At 41.0% G+C, this 9,519-nt stretch overlaps 1 pseudogene; it reads left to right on the forward strand.

Annotated features, from left to right (window-relative positions):
- The first annotated feature begins 1,355 nt into the window (after positions 1–1,355).
- LOC126949663 (thioredoxin-like) lies at positions 1,356–1,675 on the forward strand (annotated as a pseudogene).
- The last annotated feature ends 7,844 nt before the right edge of the window (positions 1,676–9,519 follow it).

Genomic DNA, 9,519 nt, shown 5'->3' on the forward strand with positions numbered 1-9,519 from the left:
ACCCCATCTCTAAATTAATAATAATAACAAAGAAAGTAAAAAGACAACCCAATTAAAAATGGGCAAAGAATTTGAATAAACATTTTTTCAGATAAAATATACAAATAGCCAACATGCACATGAAAAGATGTTCAACATCATTAGTCATTGGGGTAATGCAAATCAAAACCAGAATGACATATCACTTCATATCCACGAGTATGGCTATAATTTTTAAAATGGATAATAACAGTTGTTGAAAAGAATGTGCAGAAATTGGAACTCTCATGCATTGTTGGTAAAACTGTAAAATAGTATGGCTGCCTTGGGAGACAGTTTGGCAATTCCTCAAAAAGTTAAATAAAGAGTTACCATATGACCCAACAATTCAACTCCTAGATATATATCCAAGAGAATTGAAAACATGTGTCCACATAAAAACTCATACTCAAATGTTCATAGAAGCATCATTCGTAATTTCCAAAAAGTAGAAAGAACCCAAATGTCCATCAGTTGATGAATGGATAAACCAAATGAAGTATATCCACACAATGAAATATTATTCAGCCACAAAGAATGAAGTACTGATACATGCCACAACATGGATGAACCTTGAAAACATTATGCTATATAAAGAAGTCAGATATTAAAGCCCATACATTGTATGATGCCACTTATGTTAAACATCCAGAATAGGCAAATTCATAGAGACAGAAAGTAGATTAGTGGTTGCCTGGGGCTGGGAGGAGGGAAAAATGAAAAGTGACTGCTTAATGGGTATAAGGTTTATTTTCGGGTAGAGTTAGATAGTGATGATGGTTCACAACTTTGTGAATATAATAAAAACCACTGAAATGTGCAACTTTAAAGGGTAAATTTTATGATATGTGAGTTATATCTCAATAAAAACATTTTTAAGCTGCTGAGTTGAATATTTTACATTTCCCTAAGGAGACCAAACCACTTCAATTAAGCTGGCTTATTAAGTGACCTTTGACTGATTTCCTCCCCCCAGGCTCATGGTCTTTGATAAAATTAAACTGCCTATCTTTGGTCTAAGAGGCTCATATTTCAGATACTTAAGGGCAGAGACTAGATTAAGTAAAGTCATTAAAGTTTTCATTTAGGGGAGAAAAGAAGAGAGCTAGCTGGGACCCGGTGAAAACCCAGATGTGGCATTAGGGGCAATCAGGAAAACTGATCAGTCAACCAGAAAACAGAAATACTAGTCTGTCCTTCCTGTTAGAAAATGAGTTCAACATCAGGGTTTAGAGGACAATCCAAAAGACAAAGGTCCGCTGGCCAAAGCTCAGTCCAGCACTTTGAATCCATTTCCATCGGTTCTTACAGTCAGTCATCAGACCCCAACAGTCTTAATGGTGAAGCAGAAGAGCAAGTTTGCTTTTCAGGAAGGCTCAGATGCTGCAGGGGATAAACTTGTAGTTGACTTCTCAGCCACATGATGTGGGCCTTGCAAAATGATCAAGCCCTTCTTTCATTCCCTTGCTGAAAAGTATTCCAGCGTGGTGTTCCTCAAAGCAGATGTGGATAACTGTCAGGATGGGATGTTCGCTTCAGAGTATGAAGAAATGCATGCCATCTTCCAGTTTTTTTAAAAGGAATGAAAGGTGGGTGGGCTCCAGTTTTTGGAGCTAATAAGGGAAAACTTGAAGCCACCATTAATAAATTAGTCTAATCATGTTTTCTGAAAACATAATGAGCCATTAACTATTTAAAACTTGTAGTTTTTTATTTACCAAAAATAATGAAGTATGGAGACTATATACCCAACTGCCATCTGATTATAAATGACAAACAAATATTAATTCTACCCTTTAAAACAAACAAAAAAAAAGTTATCTGGCCTTATAGGAATAATTCTGTCCTAATCTGAGGCCAGTGCCTAGACCAAGTTGTGAAACTAGATTCAACCACAAACCTCAAGAAAGGATCCAAGGCTATGAAGCATTACGTCTTCATAATGAACAACTGATATGGCTCATTAAGTTTATGAAATGGTCATGTCTTCTTTTAAAAAAAAAAAAGAACTAATGACCCACACATATATGGACAACTGATTTTTGACAAAAGTGCAAAGGCAACTCAGTGGAGAAACAATAACTTTTCAACAAATGGTGCTGAAGTTATTGGATATCATATCAAAAATAAAAATAAGGAGTCTCTCTGAGCATGCTCTGGCTGGAGAGGCTGCCCAAAGATAAAAAGATTAAATTAAATTTAAAATAAATAAAAATAAACTTCAATCCACACATTTTACTACACACAAAAATTAATTCAAAATAGATCATATATCTAAATGTAAAACCTAAAACTATAAAACTTCTTAAAAAATAGAAGAAAAATTTGTGTTAACTTGAGTCTCAGGTAAAAATTTCTCAGCTATGGCACCAAAAATACAATCCATAAAAGAAAAAAAAAAAAATTGGACTTCATCAAAACATTTTACCCATTGAAAGACACTGCTAAGAGAATGAAAAGACAAGCCACACATTTCAAGAGACTCTGCACAAGACATTTCTGATAAAAGTCTTATGTCCAGAAAAATACAACTCTAAAAATCCAACAAAAGAAAGCAACCGATTTTTCAAATGAGCTAAAGATTTGAACCAACACTTCAACAAAGAAGATAGATGGCAAGTAAGAACATGAAAAGATGCTCAATATAATCAGTCATTAAGAAAATGCAAATTCAAACCATAATGAGGCACCCTACACACCTATTGGAATGGCTAAAATTTTTTAAATGGCCATACAAGTATTGGCAAAAATGTGGAACCGGTGGAACTTTCATGATACAACCACTTTGGAAGACAGTTTGGTAGTTTCTTTAAAAGTTAAATACATACCGGCCGGGCACGGTGGCTCAAGCCTGTAATCCTAGCACTTTGGGAGGCCGAGACAGGCGGATCACGAGGTCAGGAGATCGAGACCATCGTGGCGAACACAGTGAAACCCCGTCTCTACTAAAAAATACAAAAAACTAGCCGGGCGCGGTGGCGGGCGCCTGTTGTCCCAGCTACTCGGGAGGCTGAGGCAGGAGAATGGCATGAACCCGAGAGGCGGAGCTTGCAGTGAGCTGAGATCCGGCCACTGCACTCCAGCCTGGGCGACAGAGCGAGACTCTGTCTCAAAAAAAAAAAAAAAAAAAACAAAAAAAAACAAACAAAAAAAAAAAGTTAAATACATACCAAACATATCCCAAGATCGTTACCTGAAAGAAAAGATAGCATAATTTCAGAAAAGACTTGTACAAGATTCATCATAGCAACTTCATTTGTAATAGCCAAAAAATAGAAACAACCCATTTGCCCATTCAGGGTAAAATGGAGAAACAAATTGTGGTGTATCCATACAATGGAGTATTATTCAGCAATTTAAAAAAACATGAACTATTGTTATGCAGGACAATGTGAATGAGTCTCAAAATAATTATGCTAAGTGAAAGACTCTTGAAAAAAGAAGTACGTATTATATGATTCTATTTACATAAAATTTTTAGAAATGCAAACAAATGTATAGTGACTGAAAGCATATCAGTGGTTGCCCAAGGCTGGGGGAAAGGGGCAAAAGTGGGTGAGAAAGACAGACGGCAAAGGGATACAAAGAAACTCCAGAGGATGATGGGTATGTTCACTGTCTTGATTTTGGAGACGATTCTGTGGATGTGTTTAAAACTCATGAAATTGTAAACTTTATATGTAGTTTATTGCATGTCAGTTATACCTCAATAAAGCTAGAGAGGCAAAAAAAAAAAAAAGACAGAAAAAAAAAAAAAAGAAAGAGACAGAGAGAGAGAATTCATGAGTAAGTGTACAATGTATCATTAGGCCGGGCACAGTGGTTCACACCTGTAATCCCAGCACTTTGGGAAGCCGAGGTGGGCAGATTACCTGAGGTCAGGAGTTCAAGACCATCGTGGCCAACATGGTGAAACCCCATCTCTACTAACATACCAAAAAAAAAATTAGCAGGGCATGATGGCAGGTGCCTGTAATTCCAGCTACTTGAGAGGCTGAGACAGGAGAATTGCTTGAATCCTGGGAGGTGGAGGCTGTAGTGAGCCGAGATTGAGACATTGCACTTCAGCCTGGGCTAAAGAGCGAAACGCCATCTCAAAAAAAAAAAAAAATCATGATAACATCCTACAAAATGGAAACAATGTGACAGAGACTGCAGCTCAGATCCTGTCCCACCCAAAGGACTTGGGGTTTTAGGATTGAATAATCCCAGAAAGCCCAGTTGGCTGACGCTTCCCCAGATCTTTTACACAAACTTTTCCTTTATTAGAACACCTTTCTCTCACCTTATTGCTGTTGAATACCAATGTATCTTTCAAGCCCAACTCAAATCTAAACTATTCCCTGAAGCTTTCCTTGTCTTCTCCAGGCAGAGTTAGTTTGTGGCTCAGTCTGTGCTCTCTCAGCAACTGGGAATCCAGTAATATATCCCCCTTGATATTCTAGGATGTAAGATTTGTGGTTTCAGCTGTTCCCAAAAGACCATAAACGTCCCCCAACTTGTACTGATTTGTCATTTTACTGAGGCATAAATTTGATTCCAGCCAGCTATGAAGTCCCTACAGAGAAGGAGAAGATGAAATAGTGAGTAAGACAAGCCCCAACCCACCCCCAAGACTTCATAACCCAAACCAACTTGGTTGGCATCTACTTAACAAAAACAAATTTTATTTTCTCTTTTATGAAGAATGGACTGCCCCCCCCCACCCCCACCTCTCCGCCAACAACAACAAAAAAACTATCATCTGGTGATGGAAATGATGAGTGAGTGAAACAGTCCAAAAATGGAATGGTCCTTAGCCAGAAAATAGCTTTATAAATTACTTTAATCTTTTATTAAGAATCTGGAAGGATCACTTAAAAATCTTAGTTGTACTTCACAGCATTTTATGGGGAGAAGTTATATACTATACTACAGTGGAATTAACAGGATTGGAAATTTGAAAAGGCTTTGGGCCTTGCCCCTCAATAATGTTAAAATTTCCCAGTAGCTCTAGTGGGTACTCATCACGTTGCATTATAATCATGTGTTTAGCTATCCCTCCAGCCTAAGAAGCAGTCATCTACATCCGAGAGCTACATCATCTGGGCTCAGATCTCAGTTCACCTAATAACCAACTTGAACAGGTTGCTTAACCTCTGGGTGCCTTGATTTCCTCATCTTTAAAATAGTAACATAGGCCAGGCACAGTGGCTCACGCCTGTAATCTCAGCACTTTGGGAGGCCAAGGCAGGCGGATCATGAGGTCAGGAGATCGAGACCATCCTGGCTAACACAATGAAACCCCATCTCTACTAAAAATACAAAAACTTAGCTGGGCGTGGTGGCAGGTGCCTGTAGTCCCAGCTACTCGGGAGGCTGAGGTAGGAGAATGGTGTGAACCTGGGAGGCAGAGCTTGCAGTGAGACAAGATCGCACCACTGCACTCCAGCCTGGGCAACAGAGCAAGACTCCGTCTCAAAAAAAAAAATACTAAAATAGTACCTAACTAATCACATTAATTTTGAGGATTAAAAATGGCAATACATAAAAAGCACTTAAACCAGTGTCTGACCCATCAAAAGTGATTGATAAATGCTAGTAACTAGTTTAAGAGTTTGCTCAAGGGCAGAGTTTATGTCTTAGGGAGCTTTTCAAAAATATCTAGTTCTCCAGTGGCTTAATGCAGTGCCTTGTGCATATGGTACATGCTCAATGAGAGCTGAAAGAGAGTGAAGGAGTCAGTGAGTAAATGAGTTATGGCTCTGCCACTTTGTCCGTAAAGTAGAAATTGCTTTATACTAGTATAATGGCGGCATTTTGGCTTGGATGGTCTGGTATTCAGACATAACTAATTCTGGCCAACATTCTCACAATTATCAAATCCACTACTGCAACCAATTTGCAACTTTTGAGAAACATGGTGCTATGATTGAGAGTGAATAAAAGGAGCAGAGAGGACTGATGGACGGGCAACGCTTGACCTCTGACATGGTTTGGATGTGTGTCCCCTCCAAATCTCATGTAGAAATGTGGTCCCCGATGTTGGAGGTGGTGCATGGTGGAGATGTCTGGGTCATGGGGGTGGATCCCTGGCCAATGGCTTAATGCTGTCCTCATGGTAATAAGTGAGTTCTCACTTTATTAGTTCACATGAGAGCTGGTTGTTTAAAAAGAGCATGGCGTCTCTCTCTTGCTCCCTCTCTCACCATGTGACATGCCTTCTGCCGCAAGTAAAAGCTTCCTGAGGCCTCACCAGAAGCCAAGCAGATGCCAGCACCATGCTTGTACAGCCTGCAGAATCACGAGCCACATAAACCTGTTTTCTTTATAAATTACCTAGTCTCAGGTATTCCTTTATAGCAATGCAAAATGGACTAATGCCTGTTGACCATGGTGGAGAGATGAGGAATAGAATCTGCCAAAACTGTTCAAGAGATGCAGAAGATAGAGCTGCCTTGGTATTCAGGTAGCACGCACCCTTGCCCCCTGAAGTCTATGTTCAACCCAGCACCTGGTGTCATCCTTTTAAAATGTAAATTGGATCGTGTCACTTTCCTATAGAAAACCCTCCAGTGGCTCCTTGTCTCACTTGGAACAAAACCCAAAATCCTCCCAGTGGCCTGGAAGGTCTTGATACAACCAGTGGCGCCTCTCCCCTCCCACCTCCTACCTTGCTGCTCCTTGCACGCTCCACTCTTGCCTTTCTGCTGGACCTTAGCCTTCTTGCTGTTCCTCAGACACTCCCAGGAGACTCCTGCTTGGAGTCTTTGCACTTGCTATTCCCTCTGCCAGGTATGCTTCTCCCCAGAAGTTCATGGTTTGCTTTGCCACTTCATTTGAATCTCTGCACGAATACCCGCTTTTCCTACCTAAAACTCCATGACTGTAGGGACTTTATTGTATGCATTGCTCCAGCACCAATACCTGGCCTAGTGTCTGGCACAGAGTATTCAATAAATACTTGTTGATTGATCTAGGTGAATAAAACCCCAGGAATCCACTTGGTTTCTGCTCCTATCTCCCTTTCAGGGCTAAGTCCTCCCCAAGTAGAAGCTTCTCCCTAGTAGTGAACTATCTGTGTCCAAACATAACTCCTGCACCCCCAGCAAAATAAGGGAGATAAAAATGTGTTATTGAAACAAAAAGGAGTTGCTGATTGTATAATCCTCTGGTGGGGAAACTCAGGGATCCTTGGCTTGACAAAATGAGTTTGCATTTGCCATTGTTTTCAAGGAAAGGCGTAAGGCACAAGGCGTTCAAAAAACGGAAGTCCTGATTACTGTGACTGTTCAACAACTAAAGTAATGGAAGGGAATATGGCATGAAAAGAGAGAGAGAAAAGGAAAAATCTAAATCATTCATGAGGCTCCCCCAGGGTGGGGTTCAAGAATATGCATTTTAACAAGTTCCTTGAGCGATTTTTAAGCAATCAGCTTAAGACAGGTCCTTGGAAATGGCTTAGAGATTTAATAAAGGATGAGTTCACACGTTATGGTGGGAAAGACATAAGCCATTACAGCCAAAAAGGCCTGGGTTCACATCCTGCCATCACTGCTTATTATCTCTGTAACCCTCTGCTATTCATATCTCTCAGATGCTGATGTTCAATTTCTAGTTACAATAGATAAATACATCTATCCTATTGTACTGTTATGATGATTAAACCGAATAACATAGGTAATGTGCCTGGTATATAGTAGTCATATAGATGGTAGTTTATTACTATTAGTGTTATGAATTCTGTTTTCTGAGGGCTTACAACCTCCCTAGAATGTTCTGTGGCAAATTGGCATTCTTACCCCTCACCCCACTATGTGACCTTACAGAAGTGAAAACATATAGTCAGAAGGACCGATTCTTCTGCGAATAGGAAAATCTTCAGCCCATAGCTTCCCCAGAGTTCGTCTTCCCTAGAATAGATCAAGGAACATATTTTTGCTCTTAACTACCCATTAAGCATTAATAATAAATCCTTATATTTTTAGTCTTCACTCTATCAAGGCTTTCACATATATTTCCATTATCACTCAGTCTCAGAGGTCCAGCAAGTGGCCTGTGTGCCCACAGCTAGAATGTGAGTGCTCTGGGACTTAAAACTCATAAACCCTGTGAACGTTCCATTAGATGACATACCCCATCAAGACCTTCTCCTCCCCCGAGGCAATAGGGCTCTGCAGTAATGGTGGAGAATGAGGAAGTAGCAAAGTCAATCTCCCAAGCTTGGCTCTCCGTGAAAAGGTAGCAATCTCCCGAGCTTGACTGCACATACCGCAAGGATGATTCCATCCAAATCAGACGGTGGCAGCAGCGCCGAATTCCGCTCAAGGCGGCCAGCCTTCTGCGACTCCACAGCCCCACCTGCTGGAGGCTGCCTTGCACACAGCCTAACTGTCCACAGCCCGCCCTGGACTATTGCTCTCCCTGAGTCCCACACGCCGCCCCGCTGGGGCTGGTTTGGGGGCCACAGTACAGGCTGGTAGCCTCAAACTTTGACTGAGGGAAGCATCTTTATTTCTTTCACAGTCTATGGTAAATCTTAATCTATTCTGTTGAACGAACTCTTTGCTTTTTCTGAACTTCAGCTTCTCCCAAGTTGTAACCAGAGAGATTTCACCTCTGGCTTTCCAGGCCCTCCTAGGGTGTTACACCATAGAATAATAAGGCATCGACTCTGCCAGATGGAAAGAATTGGGACTTTGGAGAGAAAACTGCTATAAATTTCAGAACTAGGGGGATAAAAGCAGCAGCATTCCCCAGGAAACATGGAAAAATGAAGTCTCAGAGAATCAAAGTAAGAAGCCACAAGAAACGGACTGTATTCAGCCCTCCACTTGGCTGTATTAAATGAGCACCTACTATGTGGCTGATACTGTGATACATGGATGAAACAGTCTCCACACTTTAAGTCTTTTCACTGGGACTTTCACTTTCACTCGGACATCACCTTTCTCCTAGCCATCTTCCTGTCAGTTTTCCTTCTGTGTTCTTGGTAACTTCATTCCACTAAAAACAAATTCTTCTATATCCATAACAATCTGCAAGAACTTTCACTATACCTTCCTCCTCCTTACCGTAACGGAAGCCTGGCCTTGCCCCAAGAACACTGGTTCCCTTGCAGCCCTCTTAAGGGAAAGCTGCTCTTCCTCCCGCGAGTTCTATTTTCCAGCCAAGAAGGGGGCACTTGGGGTCAGCAGTCTCCCAGCTTCCCCTGCCAGTTCTACATGATGACTTTTCTACCTTTGTCAAAGTCCCCCTCATACCAAATGGTTCATTGCCCTGTACTTCTTCTGGCTGTCACTGACCCTGGCTCACAGCAGCTGAGGACTCCCCCATTTACCTTACACATTAACCTCCACCATCATCCTGAGACAAACTGCCGAACCCAATCCATCCCACACCCTAACCTTCCCCTAACTTTCCTAATCATTTCAAATAACCTTCTGCTCTACTTATACTTTTCAAGGCCACAATTAGACCATTACTACCATAGCTCCACTGCCTCTCAAAAAAAAACTTTGG

The sequence above is a fragment of the Macaca thibetana genome, chromosome 1 (genome assembly GCF_024542745.1).
Source record: "Macaca thibetana thibetana isolate TM-01 chromosome 1, ASM2454274v1, whole genome shotgun sequence".
NCBI classification, from domain to species: Eukaryota; Metazoa; Chordata; class Mammalia; order Primates; family Cercopithecidae; genus Macaca; species Macaca thibetana.